The following is a 25,488-nucleotide window of genomic DNA, read 5'->3' as shown; positions in this document are numbered from 1 at the left end:
ATGAAATTCAATGAGGAAGTTCATCTCGAGTTACGGTTAATATAATGAAGGGAATCTACAAGGAACGCAATTTCTGCCTGTAGATGATTCAGATATTGCCAAAAATACGCTATAAAATCAAATAATGATCACCACGTGCCACATTGAACAATATACTTTACGATTATTTTATTATACACCCTTGAATATTTGAATGATATGAAATAAGTTGGAAGTTTAAAAACTTTCAAAAAGCACTTGTTTCTAGAAACTTTTGGGATGCACTTGAAGAGAAAGTATAAATTTAAGGCACACATAAATATATCAAAACTATTGTTAGGAGAATTTCTTAATCTCAACCTGCCTCACCTGTTTTTCCGGAGAGTTACTGTATAGCAATAACCTTCTGTATGACCTTGATGCAGGACATAACAGAGTAAGAGGTTGAAATTACAAATAAGTACATAGACTACATGTTACATAACACTGTTGACAATATTTCTCTGATTAGTTTTCTTTTATTGCTTCCATTGATATTACAAAATCAATACATATCAATAATTTCATCATTACATTCTACGATATGGACTTATGATATAGTAACAGAGAAACGGGATGAATCGGTAATTGTATCACAATGAGAGACCATGATCGCCTTAAAGGGGACAAGTGTGTTTGGTTGCAAACATTGTATATTTGTACTTACATGCAGAAATACGGAAATACCAAAAGCAATACAAAGGAAAAAGAATCATGATTTCCTTGGAAATATGTAATATTATAAACAGATATCGCAACGCATTGATTTCTTCCATATGTATATGTTCATCTCTGTGTGTAGTTATGAAAATATATTTGGTTTTGCGTGACAGGGCTTGGGTTTAGTGGCAAACGTTATGGCTTTATAACATCCAATTGGGTTAAAGCAAATACGACAAAAACTGAATTAAAATGACGAGATCATGAATATTCATTAATCATTAACCAGCATCATAATAAGAAGTAGCAAAATAAGCGATATAAGAAGATGAAAAATATGTATGGATAGCAGATCATTCCCTTAAGGTTCATGTTCAATATACATAACATTATCTTCGTTACTATCATGTTAAAATCTTACTATAATACGTCAGCCACGTGTTCCTATTGTCTTTAAAGAAGCATCATTAGAGATCATAATAATGGAACAAAAGAACTGTATTAAAAAACAAAACATGTCATTGTTATTAATTTATGTCTAAGACAACGTTTCAGTATAATTTTGAATAACACAATCAATGGTGTAACGGTAGACAGCCAGTCATTGTTATTATGATAACATTTCACAATATTCTTCTAATATTCACTGTATTACGCGTGAGTAATATCAAAGATTAATTCATAACATAGATATAGGAGGAACGAAATAAAGCAACTAAATCTTGAAAGAAAGTAAAATTAACAAATAGATGAAGTAGAATGCAATTTAACAATTAATGACTAAATATAACAATAGTTAGAGGAAGCACTAGATACAGTTTTAGCGTTGTTCTAAATCGAAGGAAAATATCGGAATATAAAGAAATAAAAAAGATTTGAAAAAAAAACGAAATCAGTAGACTCATTTATAAAGGGCATTAAAATAACAATGAAAGAATTAAATGAAGAGTATATACAGAGCCGATCTAAGTATTTAAGGATTACTTGATATACACATAATATTATCAGCTTTACTACGACATAATTATGTAATGCTAAAACAATAACTGTTTAACGTTCTGCTTATATACCTTATAAAACAAGACTTTATATGAAGCACTTAATGAAGGCAAATTGTAATATTACAAAACTTATCCAAATCTACGAATCTTGTATCGAAACGGTATCTCCAAGTTCAAATGTATTTTTTCTCAAATGCGTAAAGTGACCTAAAGTGACTTGCTTGTCGATAGCTTACCTATCATGTAATATTGAAATGATCGATAGCTTACCTATCATGTAATATTAACACGATCGATAGCTTACCTGTCACATAATATTAAAATGATCGATAGCTTACCCATCACATAATATTAAAATGATCGATAGCTTACCTATCATGTAATATTAACACGATCGATAGCTTACCTGTCACATAATATTAAAATGATCGATAGCTTACCTATCACATAATATTAAAATGATCGATAGCTTACCCATCATGTAATATTAAAATGATCGATAGCTTACCTATCATGTAATATTAACATGATCGATAGTTTACCTATCACATAATATGGAAATGATCGTTGGTTTGATTCTCCTGTAGTCTCACAAACAAATAGAAACTTTAAAAGATGCAGTAAAATAAAATCTTGAAAGCAATAATAAACACGAAAAATGAAACACAGAGAGAGTTCTATTGTCTTTAATGTTTACTTAATGTACAGAACATTATCAGTGTTATTAACTTATTCAATCTTGATATATTGTGTAAACTCACGTGATCGTATTGTCTTAACACACAAGGCTGTATTTTAGGACTATAATAACAACGGAAAGTAAACAAAGACAATAACATATTAACAAGAGTCCAACGGTCACTATGGTTACTTGATTAATGGAATATCAAAGTGTTTTACGTCATCAACCAATGCGGTATTATAATATTTATGCCCACATGTACCAGCTATTAACCAACAACTGTATTCCAAGTTTGGATACAACCTAATGTACTTGAAGGTTGTGGAGTTATTGCAATATACAATGTTGGCCCTTCCCAAAAATTAGGCCCAAAAAAACTTTGCGCTCAAATGGTCCCAAAAATATTGGGGCCCACAAGTTCGGGTCACCTCATTAATATTCATAAAGTCAGCGCTTACAAATAGGGCACAACTTCTTACTAAAATACATTTACATTTAGCAAGTATGACAAATATCCATCACTCCGTTGTTTAGTTATCGCGGATCCAGGCAAGTGTCAGAGAAGCACACACAGACACACAACATCATCATCGCATATAGGTTTCTTTTGCCTTCCACAAGGAATCAAAAATGGGGAGAGGGGTGTCTATTTTTCTTTGGCAAACTTGAATTATGGGTATAGCTATTATCACATACCCTAAAACAAAGTCGGGATCTTTTCCAACCCAAAGTTAAACCAAGTAAGTGAAAACATGAAAAAAAGAAAAAAACATTTTGCTGTCAGTGACATCACACTTGACATCACACCTGCTATGACATCACACCTGTCAGCTTCAAGTTCACTTTCGGTACAAACTGTTACAATCTCAGCTAAGGATATCTCCAAACGCAATTTATGAATTGGATACAAATTTCACCATGATGTTTAGTGTATGATTCTCTTTAATAAGTCACATGTAAATTTTCCTCTTGACTTTCATTTTTAAGATTATCGACGTTACAGTCAGTTTTGATTTAAAACATAACGAAAAGCGCTAACAGTAATGGGAACCTGTCTATCTCACGAATGCCTGTAGTTATGTTATCAATCTTATATTTACGTCACATCATCATACCTGGAGAGATTGAACTAATTGCGCATGATCAAAGCGCCCTTAACTTGACTGCAAATTTCTAAGAGATAGCGTTAATACTAAATAGAGACGTTTGTATGTTTGTTTGTCGGTGAACTATTTTGAGCGTTCATGATATATTCTTCGTGCGCTAATGGGATCAGTTATACAAAAAATAGGATATGCCGTAAAATTGATAATAAAGTAAATTATTAAAATGCTGATTTGAAACAAACAGATCATAAATCAAATTAATCAAAACAATCATAAAGCGAAGCTTAACATAATAATATAATAATAAATGAACATAATAATAGAATAAGAAAACGAAAATAATGATAGATGACGTTATATACAGAATATACATTTGTTATTTTAAATCATATGATATGACGTCATCTTATTGTCTCCATGTTAAAAACGATAATTCATAGGAACATAAAGAAATGAAGAAACGCTGACTTAGAACAAACATATCACATATATGAATTAATATCACCTCTAAGTTCTTGTGGATCGACTTTAATGACACAATGGTATTGTAGATAACCAATGAATGTCATTTAATCTTAACATTGACACAATTAATGTGGCTCTATTCTTGTTAGATTTAAGACATTACGTAACCGATACGTCACAGCTTAAATCAAAATGTATTAAAGGAAGAACGACGAAACCACATACAAGTGTTATCATGCACTCCTAGTTACTGAGTGTATGTGGATACAGTATGTACATATTTTAACAAAAGCATTCTAAGCATGTCTACGTAAAAAAAAAAAAACAATTTAGAAATATTAACATAATTAGGCGTTTAATTGAATGTTCTGAGTAGTAATGTGTTTGTCGGGTATGCAAGGAGGGGGGGGGGGGGGAGTGGGGAGGAGTAGTAGGGGTCTGGGGTTGGGATGAATCATATCATTACACACAATTGGACCAATGAAGGGTGTTATACCCTGCACCGAGGAGTGCATGGAGGCTGAGAGCAGGTCACCAGCAATACATGACCAGGGACACACGAGAAGGTGGAAAAAATCTTTCTCTTCACTTACGCATGTAACGAAGACTTTGTTACAAAATGGTCAAGAAATAAAATTAGAAAAAAATACTGCACATTACCGTTTAATTCCAATTCTACAAATTAGCGTTCTTATTGGTGTTGCAAATAACTACTATAACATCGACTTGGTTACCAATGCGGTGGGTACGTCATCTAACCCCTCCAACACCCCAACCCCTCCCAACACCCCCCCATTCCCGCCCCACCACATACACAAATAGTAATATAGGGATTGTGCTCTCTTTCTTCCCCTCTCAATAGTTGACATCCAAAAAATATAGTCTCCTATACTGATGACGTAGTGGTTGATGGATGACGTCATTATAGGCTTGATTGGCTCTTAGTAATTTGAATTTGGCTTGAAGAGCAAACGAATTTAAAGTTAGAAAATAAAGTATACGTGGACAGTTATGTTACTATTAAAAAGTTAGAAGTGACTTGTTGTACACTTTATAATAAAATACTAAGTAGCCTATATGATCATGTAAGATATTGAACCTTGTTTGGAGTTCTCTGTAGTATTTGGAGTAATTAACAGTTTACAAACCTAATGTCTTGATAGGATGGAAAAGGAATCCCCTAGACACCCAATCCCCTCTCCGAAAATGAAAAGAAAACGCTAGCACTGAAATTCAAATTCTGTATTATACCTGTGGTTAAACTTTATTTTATATAATATTATTATTTAATAGTGGACGAGTTCTCATAATTACTCGTTCTTTCTAAGATTTACTTCTCTGTTATCGTTTCGTTTTAATTTTCATCGAATTAAATTCAAGAGACAAATAGTAAATGTGTTGGTTGTCATTTCTTCAAATTGGTTATCTATGACGTCACCAGACTATTTCAGTTGGTGTCTAAGATGAGGTCGCTGTCTCTTAATGAGAGATAGATAGTGTACAGTGAACTCATTACAAACGTTATATATACATCAGATTAAGAAATGGTCACAGGATAACATGACAGCAATGTGACTTACAAACCTGACAAATTACATTGGTACACTTTAGCGCACAAAACTAAGTATAGTTGAACATGTAACATTTTAAAGGATGACTATAAGCACAGCATTAATGTTGTATGTTGTAGACCACTGGCTTTCAGTCAAGGTTGCGTTTATTATAACATTTTGAGACATGTTACTTTAGGCAGCTGATTTGATCAGTACAGGTAACTGGACTATATAATATAGTAAGGAGACAGTTATGTCAGTCCAAACCATAAAAGTTGAAGAAACAATAATATCCTTTTTTGGACTATAACAATTAAAGACTGAAATTCCGCCTTAAGTAATCCTTCAAAACAAATTTAAATTAAACATAACTCTTTCCAATTTCACTTATTTATTGGATAAGTATTTATTAATATTATTGAACAGCCTAATCTCTATGTGTAGACCACTGGCTTTCAGTCTAGGCTGCTTTTACTATAACATTTTGTTTCATGTTGGGACATGTTACTTTAAACAGATGAGCCCATCAGTAAAGTTAACTGGACTATATTATATAATACGGACACAGTTATGTGAGTTCTTCAAACGCAACACAAAATACAATGGGATGAGAAGGCTTTTATGGCCTCAAATAACATGTTAACATTGAAGTACAATTCTACACGGACAAATGTTGTTGAAATCATCTAACTATGCTTTGGTTTAAGAACGAAGTTACAAAACTTGATTTTGTTGAGTTATCCAATGTATAAATCACATTATTAACATGAATATTTAGGCCTGCACTAAGGGGTTGACGTCATCATCAATTTAGCATTAAAGGAGTTTTCCAGACATTTATCTTACCTAACCAGAAAAGTTGAAAAAACATTAATGACACTCCTTTTTTTTTTGTACTACAACATTTAAAGACTGAAATTCCGAATAAAGTAATCCTTTAAACAAAATGTGAATTGAACAGTTATCTTTCAAATTTTACTTATTTCTTGGATATGTATTTATTAATATTATTTTACAATTTAATCTTTCTACAAGATCCATTCACAATGAATGTAAAATTTACAGTGTTTACGAAGTCACCATTCCATTGTCTTGAGAATATAGGCATTTGATGACGTCACAATCATACCGGACTAGTTCCATGTGTGAGCTCTATCTGGCGTTGTTTGTAGTATTTGGGAGATGTTAACAGTTTACAACCTAAATCTTTATTAGATCCTTTCTCACTAAAATTACTGCCATCGTTTTGAGGATTGAGTGAATGACGTCACAGTCCTGCTGATAATTGGCATCGCCAGATGGACATGCATTTTGCATTGAGCTGTAATATAAAGGTAAACTGATAAATATTAGGTTATAGTGTTATCATAATAAATTGGTCGAACAACTTACTTGTTAGTATAATAATGAGGAAGTGATACCTAAGCAACCCCCAGAAAAAGCGCCAGGAATACCATGAGCCAACAAGTAATTTAACCCACCAGCTAAAAAAAAAACACTGGAACAAGCAAACGATGTTTCTGTAAATGGAGGGAACTTATCACTCATTTCCATACATTTCATCAGGGACCAGCTTGGTTAATGAAAAATATAATAGAACCAAGTATAGTTGAAGCAAATGATATTAGTGACCATATAAAATCAGATAATCACAGATATAGGAACACATATTCTGATTATTGATGGAGATTATTTTTAATATATTAAGATTTTACAAATAAAAGTAAGTAGCAGACAATCACTGTTAACAAATACAATGTAAATACTAAGGTAGAGAGTAATCAGCTGTATTGACTTACAGTTACTTGCGCCTTGCCAGGTTCCTCTGGTAACTCCTCTCATTGAATCCCTAAACAAGAGAGAAAAATATAAGCAATGAATGTGTATAAGATAACACAGAAACAAAGACAGTGCAGTATATAATTAAATGTTGTAAATATTCATCATATGCATCCATATTAAAAGTGTTATTTCAGATAAATCGAGTCATGTTACATAAAACTTTGAATGTGTCAAATGTCTTGGAAATTGTTGTCCTGTTCATTATTATTATTTCAGTTATTATTTTAGGGATTCCTAAGGAGTACGTCTTGCAAATATTTTATTACTGAACATGATATACACATGAAGGCTTAATCCATGAAACCATGGTCACCTATTATGTGGTCGCTCTGATTCCATGCTCGAAAGGATTTGTGAAGACTGAATTCTATAAAAACGTTCTTCTGCTTGCTTGAAATATTCCAAATAAGTATATAAATTACAAAATGAATAGCATATGTCAACCCATATTGACTCATAGCACGAGGATAATATCCTTTCACAGTCTACAAAAAAAAGGTTTATGTGTAAAACAGGATTACTGTACAAGAATCAGTTCACTTATCGCCACACCCCATCCTCTTCCCTGCAGGTAACCATCAAATGACATATTCAGGAAATTTCCCCTTGATATCACGATGACTCAATCAATGCAACCCAATGTACTATTACACATCGGTGAGATAAAGGGAAATGTTCCGTCCTGTTTATAAGCTGATCCCGTCTAGCTGAGTAGCCATTTTCAATTAAATTTTAAAGTTTAACATTCTCATCGTTATGAAAGTTCGACAATTTATTCAAACATTCATTGAATCGTTACAGAACCATATCCAGGTCACTCAGCTCTCATTATGTGTGTTTTTTTTTTATAAGAATTCACAAATGTAGGAGAGAAATCAAATTGGACATTGACTCATCCCTTCTTCCTGTAGAACTTTGAAACCAATCCGATCATTTCGTCTAAAAGTTAAATGAAATGTTTGGTAGGCCATGTCACTACTGGTGTACCTTTAATACAGAAATTCCCTGATTTGACCATTATTTAAATGTAACGGGATAGAAGATTAATGAATGCGTCCAGTTACAGACAATTCATAATAATGGACGTTAAATATGAATCTAAGAGACTGACTTCGGTCAGCTTGCGGCTTTGATTAGCCAATGATGGTTTTTTTCGAGTTCCTGGATATAAATTACATATATGAACAGTTTAGGTGTTAATTATTAATGCATATTATAGTGCGAAAGAATATTAACAGTTTAAGCCTTAAATGCGAAAACAGAGTCTTTCTTGCTAGCTACCTTATTTCCCAAACTATAGTTTAATCATCGACACATCGTTCTGATTTATAACCAGTCTAATTAACCGTCCCAATAACACCATTTTACAGATGAACGGAGGAAAAAAAGGGGGGGGGGGGGAGGGCGGACTCAGACCGGTGTAAAAAATAAGTATAATAAATTGTAATTCACTGAACATTTGAAACTCATATACGCTCTCTGTCCGTCTTTACGCCGTTGTCGGCTGCTTTCTTAAAAGAATCCGTGACAGTACTTCATTGCTAGCTCATTTTGACTAACTTTAGAAAGGTTTGGTAAAATATAAAGAAATTGGCTTTCATATTGCAAAAATAAATGCAGACTAAAAACAACGGTGACCGTATATACTGTAGGCTTTGAACTGACACACATTTGGGAAGTATATTGCTCAATAAATGTTTTTTTTTTTTTTTAAGGTTTATGTTGAAAGAGAGTCGACTCTCATGCACGCAGATTCATCCTAATCACTATAGTGTCGTTAGCTACCTACACCGTTGCTGTCATGTCTTTTATATAAACGGACCTGAACTGGAACTTACTTGATGCACCCCTCCTCCATTTAATCCACTCTGTAATGGATTACTGTATGACGTCATCACTCAGTCACTAAAACATCAACCGTTCATTTCTACTAGTTTCCTTACATGTCATATGACAACAGTTCGCTCCGAGTTAGTGATTTTATGACACAGTGTATGCTCTCGTTCCACAATGATTCATGATGCTATTACCCAACGGATACAATCCTAAACCATCCCCAACCCCTCCCCGACCCCAGGGAATGATTCTAATGATTTTAATATATCAAAGAATACCGGAGTAGAGATTTATGGTAGATTTGAGCAAAGACTTCTACAGTTAGCCCTTTGTGTGTAGAGAAAATTGTTACGCTATAAAAGTAACATTCAAAATGTTAATTTTTTTTTATCAGTTCCTTTCACGGTCAATAAACTGTGAACAAAATTTTCACGGAGAAATTAATGAACAAAGGATGTTCTACAAGAATATTATAAATATCTTCTTTTATACTTTTGGTATTGGTAACGAATTATGATATGCACATCAGCAGAGTGAAATAAAATAATCATGAAGCATCTACCAGCGGGAGGGGATTGACAGCTTAAAAGTTATATTCCAATATTGTATGAGGCTTGTAACACACCATAACACCGGACTAAACTTATTTTAAAGTATATCCGTTTCTTAGTTTAGCATTACTTTGACCGTGTGTGCGGAAGTAAGATTATTTAGGCCGCATCTAAACTTGACATTGAGAACGGTGCTATCATCATTACGAGGTATACACTTGTAACTGGGCTATCTGAATTCCCTTTTCGATACACGACAATTATAAATCTTTCCCCGTGATGAGAAACAAAGTTTAATGCTCGTTTGTCTTATTTCTTTGTTTCACATTAATTAATACCTCTATGTCTGTTACTAAAATTACCGTTACTAATTAACAGGAACATGAATATATGTCTCGCTTACCTCTTCTCCTGGTAGTTTGCCATTTTCGTCACAGGCCTGAAAGGAAGAGAAATATTATATTCATGAGATTTTGAAATTGAATTTCAGGAAAATATACTATAGCGAAGCAAAAAGTATATATATTTGGATCATATATCTGCACAAATATCACAGTAAACTATTCCTGGCAGGTAAACGCACATCTACATTGAACACCCTAAAGTCAATAAAGGAGACAGACTCGTCAATGTAAGATGCACGGACTTAATAACATGAATATAAACATCAGCTTTATGTTCAAATCCGTCATCACACACTGAGTGACGTCATTAAACACTGAGTGACGTCATCATAATGAACTTCTCACGACAAGAGAAAAGAGAGCAGTATTCAAAGATAAACCCCATAACCTCGTGGTTGTATCGATGTAATGGCAAAAAAAGAAAAATATTGGTTAGCCCACAAAGCATTATATTAGCTACCCCCAACACCCCCCCCCCCCCATCCCCCTTCGTCTTAGATGGTCTGTTTCTATCGTAATGTTGATCGAGTAGAGATATCATGCAAGTTTGGGAAATTCAGTTGTATGATGAACACATTAAATAAGAGCCATAAGGGGAGAATTAAATAGACTATAGTCTAGACCTGTTAACATTGCAAAACAATCCTGAAATATAATAAACCCTGTATAGATTACTTTCTTTCTCAATTTACCCTGGGTATGTGTATATGTTTAATTGGTAGTTTGTACATGCGAACATAATCAATTTTCCAATAGTTGACTCTCTCAGTTCAACGTTAGGCTGGGAACATTTAGACCAGTAAGCAACGGTCTGTAAATTAAAGATTATTTAGAGTGGGTTTATGTAACCGATACTCCCTACGTGTCTATTAGACTAGTATTGGCAGAAACCGCGTGAGCTCGACATTGCTTTGTCTCTATGTATTAGCTTACTCGGACTTGGTTTGGGTTGCTCATATACTCTATAGAACGCTGTTAGGACTCGAGAGTGCCATACTAGAACCAAGTCGTCTCGGACTTGGGTCGGGATAAGGAATAATTTTACTCTACTTACATCAGAGTGTTTCTTATCCAATAATATACAGACATATTGAATGGTTCTGATAGCAAGAGTACTAATAACAATAGGTACCATGTGAGGATACAAGGCTCGGATGTTGCATTATATTATCGTCAGCACTTAAATATAATTATACAAAATTAATTTGCCCGGTGGTAAATTTTACAAAATCAACCACATTACTAGGTACTTTGAATACCCCACCCCCCCCCCCTCTCCTCCCACTCGGGCCTGAGCTCCTTCAAGATACTGCTTTTTTTAAGCTTTTATTTAGCAGTTATTCAAAAGACGAAAGGAATATGACAAATATTTTAAAGAGGATGGTAGAAAAAGACGTTTCTTGAAAATGAATTAAAAACCTTAAATTTAATCTTTTAGTTAAACTTTTAAGTATTCACCTCTCCTTAATTTTCCTAGTATGTTAAAGTACATGAAGTTGATGAAACCTACCTAAACAATCCATTTGTTTCTTAGTTTCAAGTTAAACCCAGATACGCCCTTTCATATATAAGCCTGCTTGGACCCACACATTCATATCAGTCACTTATATATATATATATATATATAAATTAATTTAAATAAATAATGAAATATAATCAATATGGATCCTTCAAATCCCATTACAACTCAAACTACTAACACCGATTAACATTTAATGATTGCTGTATTGCTGCATGCAGTGACGTCAGAGTTAAAGAATCTAGAGATGAAAATTATCTATCGATATTTTCACCAATAAAACATTTTGACTAAGAAACACTGGTAGCACGATAGATTAATTTCTCTTTATATGTTTTTATCTGTTTGAATATTCTCTATCTTAAAATTAAGAATGTTAATTCACAAGACAATAACTTCTATAAGGAGAGCACATAGGAGTCTACATGCAGAGAAAGAAGGACAACAATAATTAGAAAAATATGACGAAAGTGCTGGAGTACGAGCGTGGAAGGGAGACTTCCATTTATTTGTACCAACGTCGTCACAAGGTTTCTAACGTATAATGTGTTTTGTACAATATATATACATCCTGGACAAATAACTCCTTGTCCTAGGTCAATTGCAGATTTAACTTTAAATATAATTGTCGTTACCTCAGTATGGGGACCTAGACCCCTCCCCCCCTTCCAATTAGAATCTCTAAGGAAGTTTTGTTTTCATCTTTAATATATTATTTAAAAATAACGAATCAAACCATAGGAAGTGTGCCATTACAATAAGTAGGCAATACGTAGAATTTTATGACCAATTGTCTTTAATTGGGTTAAAGTTTACTGAATTAGAATAATGTCCTAAATTGCAACGTGTGATTAACAGGGTGGGAATTTGGCAAAAAAAGTTGGTAAGCAATTTTTCATTTTTTGATGAAATGTGCTTACCAACATGAGCCAAGATTTCTCAGTTAGTAAGCACAATTCATGAATCGGTAAGCACAGCACAATGACCTGAAAAATTAACAAATATCAAGTCGTGCTGTTTAATATGCGACCAATCAAATGAAGGCAAGTACAACCATACCAGCACATCCTGTGATCTAGTATCCAGTCAGAGCCACATAGAGGGTGATGCAGATGCACATGGTTCCAGAAGAGTCTGCTCTGGTCACCAATCACCAACAGATGTCATCATCAACGTTGAAGGAAGATGGAGACTACACAGTACACTCCAAAGAAACGTGGGGTTTGCCGGACTCTGCCCTTTTTGAACGGCAAAGCATGTTCACTAAAAAGTTCGCGGAAAGCACGCTATAAACATGGCTGCCAAGTGCAGTATTCATGATGCAAGTTTCGTACAAATATTTTAACGAACGTTTCACAGAATCTGGGAATTTCATATGCAGTAATAATTTAAAAATTAAATGAATAACTGCAATAATTTCGAAGTAAATTATTTCACGAAGCACAGTAATATTTCGCTGCTGATGTTATTTTCGGCTGATGTTATAAAACGGCATACAACACACAGCAAGTCAAAAGAGCAAGTGGGCAACCCATCTCGAATGTAAACAACTTCTTAAACCGGCCATGTGCCGTATACATTTGCGCTGCACCGACAGTGTACTTTTGCATTAGTAGACCTACATAGTGCAGTGCTGACTAGGGTTGGGCGATATATCGAAAATTCTTATTATCTCGATAAAAAAATTTTAACACGATTTTTTTGGAGTATTGAACAAATGACGATAATTTCTTGTGAAAGAAATTTGAAATAACTGTGGATAAAAATGCGATTATCCTTTCTACGTTTTATGTGTAAATATTATTCTAGCATTCCATGGTTAAGAAAGTTGAAAAAAAAATAAAGTTTATCAACTTCATTCACTGACTTTTGAACTTCGTAAAAAACCCGTCCTTTACAACATTAACTGTATAGAGAAAAACAGCTCGAAAATCAGTAGAGAAGTTACCAATTGTGTACGAACAGTAAGTTGGTACACCTTTCAAATTTTACGAAAGATCGAGCAAAATACTTTCGAAAAATTCACGCGAAACTGGCATATCGTGCTAAATGCAACAAATGTCATGTAAACAAGGCTCTAGTACACCCATTTATGAATAAACCATACGACCACATCTGCTGTTAAGCGGAGGAAAAAGAAAGTATTTTCTAGAATTTCCACAATAAAAGGACAAATAATTATCCTACCATAGTTAAGAGTATAGTACATAGCCTAACCACTTCGTCGGTTACGGATCTCACGTAACCAGAAAAACACAACTAATTGTATTTTGCGAAGTTGACGTTTTCTACAAGGACATGGAAACAATATTTAGTATTTAGTTAATCATGCCAAGTGGCCTAAAACATGGGATTGCAAGGTTTACTTTCATAAAGATGGCCATACTGTAGCTATTGGGGCCTTGATACAGGGGCGTAGCGAGCGGGGGGGGTGTGGGGGTGTCACACCCCCCCCCCAATAATTTGGTCGCTGTCGGCAAATTTTGGGTCTGTCGGCAAAAGGAGAAAAGGTGAAGAGAGCGGAAGGGGAAGAAAGAAGGAAAGCTGAATAGAGAAAAGGAGAACGGGACCTTCTTCCGTGCCAAATTTGACTTAAAATATGCACCAGATTGCATCTAAGGACGTTTCAAAACTAAAAATTTTCCAAATGGGAGGGGTAGACCCCCTACCCTTAGACCCCTCCCCCATTTCAGTCACCACTTCCAGATCCGTCGTCAAATCAAATTTTACTTAAAATATGCACCAGATTGCATCTAAGGACGTTTCAAAACTAGAAATTTTCCAAAAGGGAGGGGGACACCCCCTCCCCTTAGACCCCTCCCCCATTTCAGTCACCACTTCCAGATCCGTCGTCAAATCAAATTGTACTTAAAATATACACCAGATTGCATCTAATGACGTTTCAAATCTAAAAAATTGCCAAAGGGGAGGGGCACCCCCTCCCCTTAGACCCTTGCCCCATTTCAGTCACCACTTCCAGATCCGTCGGCAAATCAAATTCTCCACACCCCCCCCAACAAAAACCCCTTCGCTACGCCCCTGGTAGCAAGTTTTATTTCCTTGCACCCTCATCTCCGGAAGTGTAAACTTTCTGTGACGGGTTTCCTCGTTTGGAAAATACTCTAAGGGACTCACCAGAGGAATACATGCGTCATCTTAGCTTGGGACCTCCGCGACATGTGGATTATTACTATTACGAGTACCAGCTGACCTTTATTAATATACTTAATTACAGCTCTACACGCATATCTTTACCTCGGGAACTTCAACCCTTAATATCTATATTTGTTCGGACATTGCCCGCTCGTGTAATTTCCTGCTCCGCGAGCTCTTGGCCTAACGATCACCCCCTGTCCGCGTCGCAGGTGATTATTGTTTATCAGCGTAGCCTAGCGTGGTTGCTGTTCATAGGATGGTAAGCCTAGGCACCCTATAGTCTACTACTACTTCGCGCCACCTTCTGGAAGTTCCAACCACGGCTTGGCGTAAAGATTCTCACGCCACCGATCTAAGCTTGGACTGAGCGACGGTGCACTGTGTGTATTTTCGTGTATTGGAGGACCGACCACTTTTCATTTAATTTTACTAGACGGACTGATCCAAATTATTAGATCAGAGGTTTGTTTTACAATACCCTTAATCTAGTATAAGTTATAGCATTATCAGGCAACTAGCCTAGACCTAATGGCATGTCATTTCGTGTATTACTCGCGACAGCCTATCCTTACGGTCTACATAGACTTAGACTTTTACAGTTGCAGAGCAATCGCGGTTGGTGTATTATTATAAACTTTTCATAGATAAGTCTCCTTGTTCGTTTTCAAATACACCTGTCTGGTAGTGGATCACCACGCATTAATTTTCTCTTTGTAACCGATTCAACGGCATATTCTTTCGATCACTATCGTAGGCCTGAAGGACCTGTACGTAGCATAGACTTTGTAATTAGAAGAGGAGCCACTGTTGCAGACTTGCTTCTGTATACCATAGATAAGCTACGTCACTATCCTACCAACGACTGGGTCATTCTTCGCTGTGCTGCAGACATTTAACAACCTTACGGAATTGGCCAGCAATTCTTCAGGTCACAGAGTTCTCCGTCGATCTCCAGTTACTGCTCCTTGGCTAATCTCACGTCTCCAACATTTTAAGGACGCTGTTCAACGAGAGCACCCACCCATTATTGTTGCCTTTATTACTATTCCTACAGCCTCCTTTGTTAAGTTCCGGGAAAGTAGGCAGCTGTTTTCGCCAATACTCACTACTGAACAACTCAAGGCCTGTCAACACGATCTCGACAATCAATTGGACGCAGTCAACCTATTCATCCGTTGTTTCAATCATCAACCGCAAGACAATTTCAACATTCGTAAATATGTATTTTTCATGTTCAAACTTTTTTTACATTTTTGTAGATTAAAGGGGGCATTTATTCAAACTGTAGTTCACCTATCTGATACTTAGAGCATTGAAAATCATATCGGTAGCCCTATTTCCATATTCATAGCATGTTCAGTTACCAAGATATGACTGTTTGCAGTTTGTTGTTTAATAGGAGTAGAATGGCCACACCATATTTTTCATGTCAATACCTGGCTATTACTAAAAGTATTATATTTCCCTTTGAAATATATATAATATGTTTCCACACATTCCTTACATGTGAAATAAATAATTTTGTGTAAACATCATCTAAATCCCAAGTGCTGACATAACATGTTAACATTTTAGAACGGATAGGGTTATAACTTCCATGTTTATATGACTATGAATAACAATTTAAAACATAGGAATTGCTACAAACCTAAGGAACTGATGTCATCAAATATTAGTGTTGCCGTTCTATTTGATTTCTTAGGAATTTTCCAAATGCTCATATTCTGTCGCACTCAATTTTTCCAACTGTCGCACTCTAATTTTCACATATTCTTGTAATTTGTGAGTGTCCTAAAATTTTCGGTCAAAATTGACCTTTAATCAGTCATATTTACCACGTTTTCCTTGTCATATTGAGAAATTTATCTCGCGATCCTTATACTCCACCATAACAAAACTTTGTATGATTTTGAATATTCTAAAAGAAATGCCTAGAACTACTGTACAACGTTCAGCTTCAATTTGGTTAATTTACGTATTAATTTTGCTATTAGGTGGGTTGACCCTGTTCACTAGCTTACATTGGCACTATGGTATGTACAATTGAAACACCCAATGCTAATCTATGGAAGCTTAAAAGTGCCATCAACATAAGAAAAACTTTGCCCCATAAATTGACATTTTTCAGTCTATTGTTTAGATAGCAAAATAAAATCTTATCAAATATCAGAAAATGTTGGATTGCTCAGTTTCTTTAACTGAGCAATTGAAAAATTTTCTGAAAAACGTTTAATTGAAAACTAATCATATCTCGTCAATTGGACATTTTTCTGCAAAATGTTTAATTGACAACTTATCATATCTCGTCAATTGGAAATGTTGCTGCGAAATGTTCAATTGTTCACTTCATTCCATCTGAGCAATTGAAATATTTTCTGCACAATGTTTAATTAACAACTTATGGTATCTCATCAACTCAACATAAATATTTTTCTGCAAAATGTTTAATTGTTCATTTCATTCCAAATTCTCAGCTGGAATGAAGTGAACAATTGAAATTGTTTCATGTGAGTGATAAATAGCCCCCCCCCCCCCCCCAGGAAAATAATATTAAGCGTGTTAGTAAAAAGCACTGTATTTTTTGGTAATTCACTATGTCGTCGCATATCATTTGTTGAAAAAAAAGTTTTCCCTTTCGTTACATTAACATAGCTTTTGTAGTCAGTAGTCTATGTAGCCTTCAAGCAGATAACTATACTCAGTTGCTTACTGTGTAGTGAGGGCCAGTGGTACAGATGTATCGAAAAATAATTCCGCATAATTCCACATGGTAATGTTGATGAGTAGTACGGGGGGGGGGGTACAAGGCAGCAGTTGGAATTTTCTGGCTCCAAAATCCATCCAGTTGGAATTTCAGCCACTACACCCCCCCCCCCATCATCAGGCCTTAGCTACGTCCCTGTGTAGAGATGGGATGGATAGCTACTGGCATGATTTTTAAAGCTTGATAACATACATAAATCACATTTTGAGTACACTTGCCCTTTAATGTGAATTTTTATGCTTAGTACTAAACCATTCCATTCTTTTTCATAGTGTCGTATCTACATTAAACGATTATACACCTTAATTCTTGCTCATCAATGTTCTTTATTCTAGAGTACATCCATCCATTTATATTTTTGTGTTTTCCAGATTTACTGTAGCAATATTTTTTATTACCTATGTCATTATCTTGTCATAAAACATAGAAGATGTTTATTCTCACCTTGCCAGAAAAAGTAAAAGTTCCGCTTTCGGTCACGATTTTAAATGAGTTCATGTTTTTATGATTCCATTTGATCTAGAGGATACATACTGTTGGCCCTGAGCAACGTTAGCATTGCATTTGCAATGCAAAAGTATGTGCAATATATAGCATCTTGCCCTCATCGTTAACATTTGCAGGGTTTGCCTGGACATTCTTTTCTTTCTCCAAATGCCAAAATGCTCCCTCAAATTAGGATGCATATAGTTTCAGTTCTGAGAGTTTCATATTTTTTCTTTAAATTAAAATGTAATTATGGAGTTTATGAATTATTGTTTAGTTTTCATTGTTGTCTTCTTGAAAAATATATTTCAATGAATGTAGACATGAATACATTTGTTTTTATTTGGATTTGTTTCTGAGGCAATTAATCTCTGCTGTACCACGACAGTACATGAACGGTTCAAGTGTTATTGATTCAACAACCTACTATAATATGTGGGACACAAGTGCAACCAAGCTATATCCAGCTCTTCTCTCGTCCTTTGGATGATAGGGGCGACTACACTTTCACGCTGAGACAAACTTATGACTTTTACAAACACTTCCTGCATGCTCCCAGGGCTGTTATTTTACGTCCCCATCCCATGGTCGTGATTGAAACTTGGCCTTCAGCCACTTTCCCCGAATGCTGAGAGGTGGTAAACCTGTAGATAACTGAACTATTTTAAGGGACACAGTGAAACAGCTGGGCTTAAAATTTGGACCACACAGTTGGCCCAGTTGGGCCCAGTGTGGGTTTCACTTGGGTCAAGCCCAATCAACTGGGCCCGAAATGGGTCCCATTTGGGCCCAATGCAGTTAGCCTGATTGGGCACAGTATAGGTTCTGTGTGGGCCAAAACGATTGGGGCCCAGAATGGGTCCCAGGTGGGCCCCATACAGCTGGCCCGGTTGGTCCCCGTATGGGATTGGTTTGGGCCCCAATCAGTCTCGCCCAACTGGGACCAGTTTGGGCCACTCGTGGGCCCCAATCTGTTTGGCCCAATTGGGTCCTGTGTGGAACGGAATGACAAATCTGAATGGGCCCCAATTGGGAAGCCCAATTGGGGCCCACTTGGCAGCCCGAGTGAAACCCAATTGGGCCCCAACTGGGCATGCTGGCTGGGATACGATGTAAACAAAACAAACCTGCACTGCACTGCATACTGTACACTAATACGTGAACGGTACATACACACGTACGGTTTCTACCACAAAACAACACAACAATCAACACTCCGGACAATTCGACAAGACAACTCGCAATGGCGGCCACAGCTCGCGGTAAAACCTGGGAGGAACAAGAAGTCCTGACACTAATTGATATATTTTGGGGGGAGTAGATACAGAGTATGGTGGAAAACACCGGGAATAAGGAGGTGTTTAGAATGTGTGCGGAAATGATGGCGAAAGAGGGATACGAACGGACGCATACACATTAGCGTGAGCAGTGCGTGCTGGGATTGCATATCCATAATATTTCGCTGTGTATTACGAATGAATATGCGCCTACACGCTCTCTGTCGGCGAACAGCGGCTTCTTGTCTTTGCAGGAATGCTTCTTCCAATATGTGACGCCTCCTTCGTAATACAAACCTCATAATAATAAAACAATGAAAGCGCTACTGCAAATTGAGCTTCCATCGCCATCATCTACTACTTACATCTAATAACCCCGCGAAACATCGTCAAAACCGTGACCCTTGACCGACCCAACGCAACTGCGCATGATAGCGTTGCAAAAGAATAATTAACTCACCGATGCATGTGTTCGCGAATAACGATCGTCCGAATATAGTACAACGCCGTGTGAGTACGTGTGACCGCTACCGTAGTTAGTTTAATGATGGGATCGCTCGTAATTTCCTCGTAAATTCTGTCCGGACTATAGTTAAGAAACGATGGTCGGAAGATGAGATTTTATACGTGTGACCGGAGTCTTAGTTTTTTTTTCTTTGCTTTGCTGTAAAGTTTATTCAAACATAATGACTTGGATCCTGTTTGTAGATTATTTTTAGTAACATAAGTTTTCAACAGTTCTTTAATCTTTTACTTTCTGATATTTATGTTCATATTAATGTACATATTTTTATATGTCTTTGGTTCTCCTATTAATAAATATTGTATATTTATACTGGTGATAACGGAAATGAAATGAACAATATTTTTTTTGCGGAAACTCTAAGTGCACATGTTATTTGAAGAACGGTATACTTAGCAATATTATAGAAGGAACTATGAATCTGACCGCTTGCATTAACCTCAGCAGGATTTTAGAATAGAAACAACTTCAGCTCAAGTTCCTACATGTATAAGAAGGTGAAGCTAGTATGTGTATGTGTTATGAACAAACTGTGATAGGTGTTATTTAAGTTCCGATGCTGGTTAAAGAGCAACCAGGTTTCTCATGCATCTCATGCATTATGCATCTCATGCATTTCATGCATCTATCCAAGTTATAATAATTCATCAAACTGATGAAAGCTTTTGGGTGCTATTTGATGGTTATTAAGTCGATACTGTTAACGAAACCAGCTAAGTTAATCTTGTCATCCAACCATTGCTGTAAACGGATCATCCAACTTCTCCAAAGGAGAGTCTACTGCACATCTGAGATACTCTTTAACAAATTGCAGAAATCAATATACGGCACGGCACGGCACGTGGTTAGTATATATATATATATATATATATATATATATATATATATATATATATATATATATATATATATATATATACATGACGCATTTCGGGAAGGGGGCGACCGCCCCCCCCCCCCCCCCCCGAGCAAATTTTCTTTATGATATCGCTAGTAATTTCAAAATAGCAAATGCTTAGATGCAACTTACAAGGCCTGGGAAGTGTCATTTCCAGCGATCTGGGGGGCATTTTCGGCCAAAATTTTCTTGTACGCTTCGCGCCAACTCATGGTGGCGCTACGCTTAGCTGCCTACAGGCTTCGCCCCTCCCTTGGCAAATTACTAGCTACACGCCAATTCAAATTGGTAAAGCAAAGAGCAGATGTCACATCATATCAGCATCAAAACTGTTTCGTTGTACAGTTTGGGTTTATTATACACTTTTATTATTGATTTAATTTAATTCACGTAACTATAGTTTTGCAGCACTTCCGTAGTTTTCGGTTGTTTGTAAAAGTTGTCGATGTCGAGCCTTGTCGATAGCTTCAGTTCAGTTAAAGATTTGACTACGGCGAACTCTTGTCTGTCCGTAGTATCTGTCAGTTTTTCAGTAATTAATCCCGCGAGGGTTTGTTTCTGTCACGAGTTGCTGGTTTATCCTGCCAAGAAGTGAGTATTGTTTGTTTTGAGAAGTCGTTAAGGTGTTAAATCATTTGTATTAATCAAAATCTGCTTTGTAGAGTATTCGTTATCTAGGGAATAACGCTAGGTTGTTACCGAGGGTTACTTATGTACTTTATATTCCCCAATTCATATATATTAGTATGTTAGCATGAGACATGTGTTGTCGATTTAAGAAATGTTCAAGAGAGTCATAGTTCGAGTTGAAGCTAGCCAAATGCTAGCACGGGAGTGGGTTCAGTGTAGCACCGGTCCATAACATCTTTGTTTTGTCAGTACGGAGTAGTTAGTGTGCCATACAGGTTTCACTGTTTTGTGGATTACTCGAGTTCAGGCAATTTTGTGATGGATATGGGTTGAAATGCTCATTAATTAAGCAGTCATCGTTTGTTTACCAATGTACTAGGGTAATTTTCATGTCAGTATTGTTACAGGACTCAGTGTCCAGGTATGTCACGTTATGTTGATGGTGTTTCCACCATTTTAAACTTGTTTTAACAGTTAGCAGTCAATTTTTAATGCAGTCAATTGGTTGTTTATCGATTATATAACCTTACCGAAGTCACTGCTTATTGATATATACTCTGTGTATGGTGTTTATTTGTGTATGCGAGACACGAATGTTGATCAGTCACATTTTTCCTTTTTCAAACATTGTTAACATTTTACCTTGTGGTAATTGTGGATGTGTTCTTTCTTTTTGTTATAGATTGAATAAAACTTATACAATAACAGGATTTCCAGACTGTAGTAGTCCTTCTTTTCATTGCGCCAAAAACTGTCTATGTGTGTTGTCAAAGACGTAGGAGCCAAATTGGATTTGGGGGCTGTAACGACTTGCCCGAAAAATGTAACCAAAATTTTTTGCGCGCGAAGCGCGCGTTCAACATGTTAAGGTCAATATCATATATGTAAGAATCTGTTATTACATCGCATGCCATCGTGTACCATACGGTCGGTGAAAGTTGCACAGTATACCGCCGGATGCTAATGTAAACAACGAAATGTCTTATGTAGATGGAGAAAAAGCATACAGGTCCAATTATGTCAAAACTCTCTTTTACATTAGTAATGGCGAATTAGTCGGCCAAGCTTACAACTTTATTTTAATTACCAAGGAGATCATTTTTAAACTATCCATTTCCTTAAGCTACATCATTGCAATTTATTTTTCTTTCAGTAGGTGCCCGAAAAATTCTCAGCATATTGCCCGAATTTTCAGGGCGAAAAAAATGGTTGGGGGGGGGGGGCTGCAGCCCCCGCCTCCTACGCCTATGTGTGTAGTGTTCGGTTTCGAGATACCTGATATCGGAAATATCTGCTATTTTTCATTTCAATTCCTTCAACCAAGTTTTAATAGCTGTTATAAGAGGTTGCAATATTTCTACACCAATAAATTAACTGTGTCGGAATTTTAGAAAAATTCCTGACCAGCATTCTTCATCATACTTCGCTCTACTCGTTCAATTTTGACCTGTCTGTTAGGGGTTCAAGGAGGTTTTTCTATATTGCTTGTCTATAGATTGAATTTTGTGCAACATTATGGGTATGTTTTGAAGTGATTTTATTCACGAGAAAAGTGAATTTTCAAATTCTCAACAAGTAATGGGCTTAAAACCTTGAAAAGTGGGGCTTTCGGATATTGTGGGCCGTGACGTAGAATAACCTACAAAAGCAATGACCCATAGGACATGCAATGAGGTCGAACATGATGTGTGACTGGTGACAATCTTCAAAAAGGTTATGGATGGAAAAAACTTTTGGGAAATACTTGGTTCTCAGGCAAAAGTGTACATCTGGTTGCTCATTTTCAAGCCCGAGAAGTGCCATTTCCGGTGATCTGGGGGGTATCAAAACCAGAAATTTTCTTGTACGCTCCACACCAACCGATGGTGGCGCTCCGCTTAGATAGTAATTCGCGCCCCCCGGGTTAGAAAATCCTGGATACGCGCCTGGTATGCCTTCACAATTTGCCCCTTCCTTGGCAAATTCCACAATTTGTTACTAAATATCACCAAAGAAACGTCAGAGACTTTAACGAAAGTAGTTTTTACTTTTTCAAAATGAATTAGCTAGACGGACTGCATCCGTAATGAAATTTGGTTTGCCGATAAAAAAGGAAATCAGGGCTGTAGCAACCAGTTACTATATATACATTTACACATCTACATATAGGCCTATATATATATATATATATATTTATATATATAACCCTAAAGTGTACAGTACCAGGACACCGTCAAAAAACCCACCTTGGATGGACTTTCCACTTAATGCCACATATAAGTCTTAATGCAAATGCGTCGTTAAGGATAAATTCACCGCAGACTGGAGGGAATGATAGCAGTGCATGGAACTTGGATCGCATCTTGTATGCAATTCATTGACAGATATATCTGAAAAGCGATAGTAACTGTGTCTTCTTTACGTACTTCAAACAATTTTTAGTACGATAGAGGGACACTTGCATATGTCCCCCTATTCACAGTTAAGGGTACAGTACATATGTTCACATAATGTGTGCATTTATACAACTCTCCGATCGGTATACGGTTTAAGTGTGTGTGTCATTCATTCATTGCATGTTATAGGAAAGAATCTTATATAAAAAAAGTTGACTGCATTATCGGCAATTTTAAGCAATAAATTTGCTCAAAATATAACCAGCTAATGTAGAACTTTCAATTGTCAGTATACACATTTTATTAGATTATAACAACACTATTTTCCAATGTTACGGTGTGACAAAAACCCAAATTATGGTATAGATTTCTTGATTAGAGTTCGACCTATTAAATGATAATGAGCTTTACCGAGTACCGACTAGTTTCTGTGACAATCGGGCCAATGCCTATTACCTTTAGTGGATAAGCAGTTTTATTTTAATATTTTATTGAAAAAGATAACACAATCCCGAACGTTTGCTTCAAGTTTTGCCATATGCAAGGGAAACCTTCCGATGGAACGTTGTTTAAACGATCATACACAGTAAGTCAATGGCGCTTCTCCATTGACATTACTACACGTGGGAAAACCACACACTAAAGTCCCATTGACGTTGTCGCTGGAAATCAGACATGCTTTAGTCGGTGAGTTTAATTACTGCAAAGGTGATATTTTAGCACGTATAGTACATTAGGTCAGGGGAAAAAAGTTGCTTCGGGTTTTTCGCAAAAATATGCATAAGAATATTTGCCTAATCATTGATTAGTAATCACAAATGGTAATGCAGTAGAACTACCGAGGACTGTCGCCAAACATTTCTAGGGAATTTTAGGAGTATTTGGCGCCTTGATTGCATAATTTTATGGCATTTGTAGAAAATTGGGCGTATTTTCAAACTAAACAGTTATTATGCTCAACCGTTCTCTAGCCAGACTAGCCTATTGTGCGTAGAACTCACAATGAACAAAGCGTAATGTCACTCTCACTTTCCAGTTTCACCTACGGTGAAATGGCCAAAGTGGTTTAAAAGTATATTGATTTGGTTTTTCATTTACTCGAAACAAATAATCTTATCAATCGTTAAATCTGATAACAGGAGGTTTCGTTAGATGCAAGAAGCGAAGTGAAAAAAATAATAATAACGTCGTCCCTCTAAGCTTATCGCGTGTATACTGTATGATGTTAACTGCTAAAACTGGATAGTATATCGAACAGCATTAGTACAAACTCGCGTGAGGGACTTGTGATACCGCTTCACGGTAGATTAGCGCACCTTCCCCGACTATGAATAACGCTGAATCGAACTTCTCCCGTTGTAGTTGTGGTGAATCAAAAGCGCGTAAAAATACAATCCTTGATGTGGAACTTAATAATCGGTTCCAAATAATCGGTAGCGCAATGGATTTTGCCGATGCCGGTTACCGATTGTCTGATAATCGGCCCGATGCCGATTATCTAACCTATTATCGGTCGAACACTATTCTTGATCAGAAAATGCTGTCAGTGTATAATTAGCAAAAGTTGGTCAGATTCCCTCGGAGTAGCTATTTTGATAAGTACGGCGCTTTCCTTCTCGTCTTTTTCGAAGTTCTAGTCTTAGCAATATGTTTGTAGTGTTCATGGCACACTTCTACGTACCTCTCTTATCTGTGTAGCTTTAACCTCAAACATAGCTTGCTTAGATTTTTCCACCGAGGAA

At 36.3% G+C, this 25,488-nt stretch overlaps 1 long non-coding RNA gene across 1 annotated transcript; it reads left to right on the top strand.

Moving 5' to 3' along the window:
- The first annotated feature begins 14,685 nt into the window (after positions 1–14,685).
- Positions 14,686–18,363, top strand: LOC139970119 (uncharacterized). The gene is made up of 2 exons (XR_011794025.1): positions 14,686–15,255; positions 15,848–18,363. It is a non-coding gene; the product is annotated as an uncharacterized lncRNA (long non-coding RNA).
- Positions 18,364–25,488: the final 7,125 nt, after the last annotated feature.

Source organism: Apostichopus japonicus, chromosome 7 (assembly GCF_037975245.1).
Source record: "Apostichopus japonicus isolate 1M-3 chromosome 7, ASM3797524v1, whole genome shotgun sequence".
Classification (NCBI taxonomy): Eukaryota; Metazoa; Echinodermata; class Holothuroidea; order Aspidochirotida; family Stichopodidae; genus Apostichopus; species Apostichopus japonicus.
Note: the sequence above shows the minus strand (reverse complement) of the source record. Positions and strands in the feature narration are given on the sequence as shown.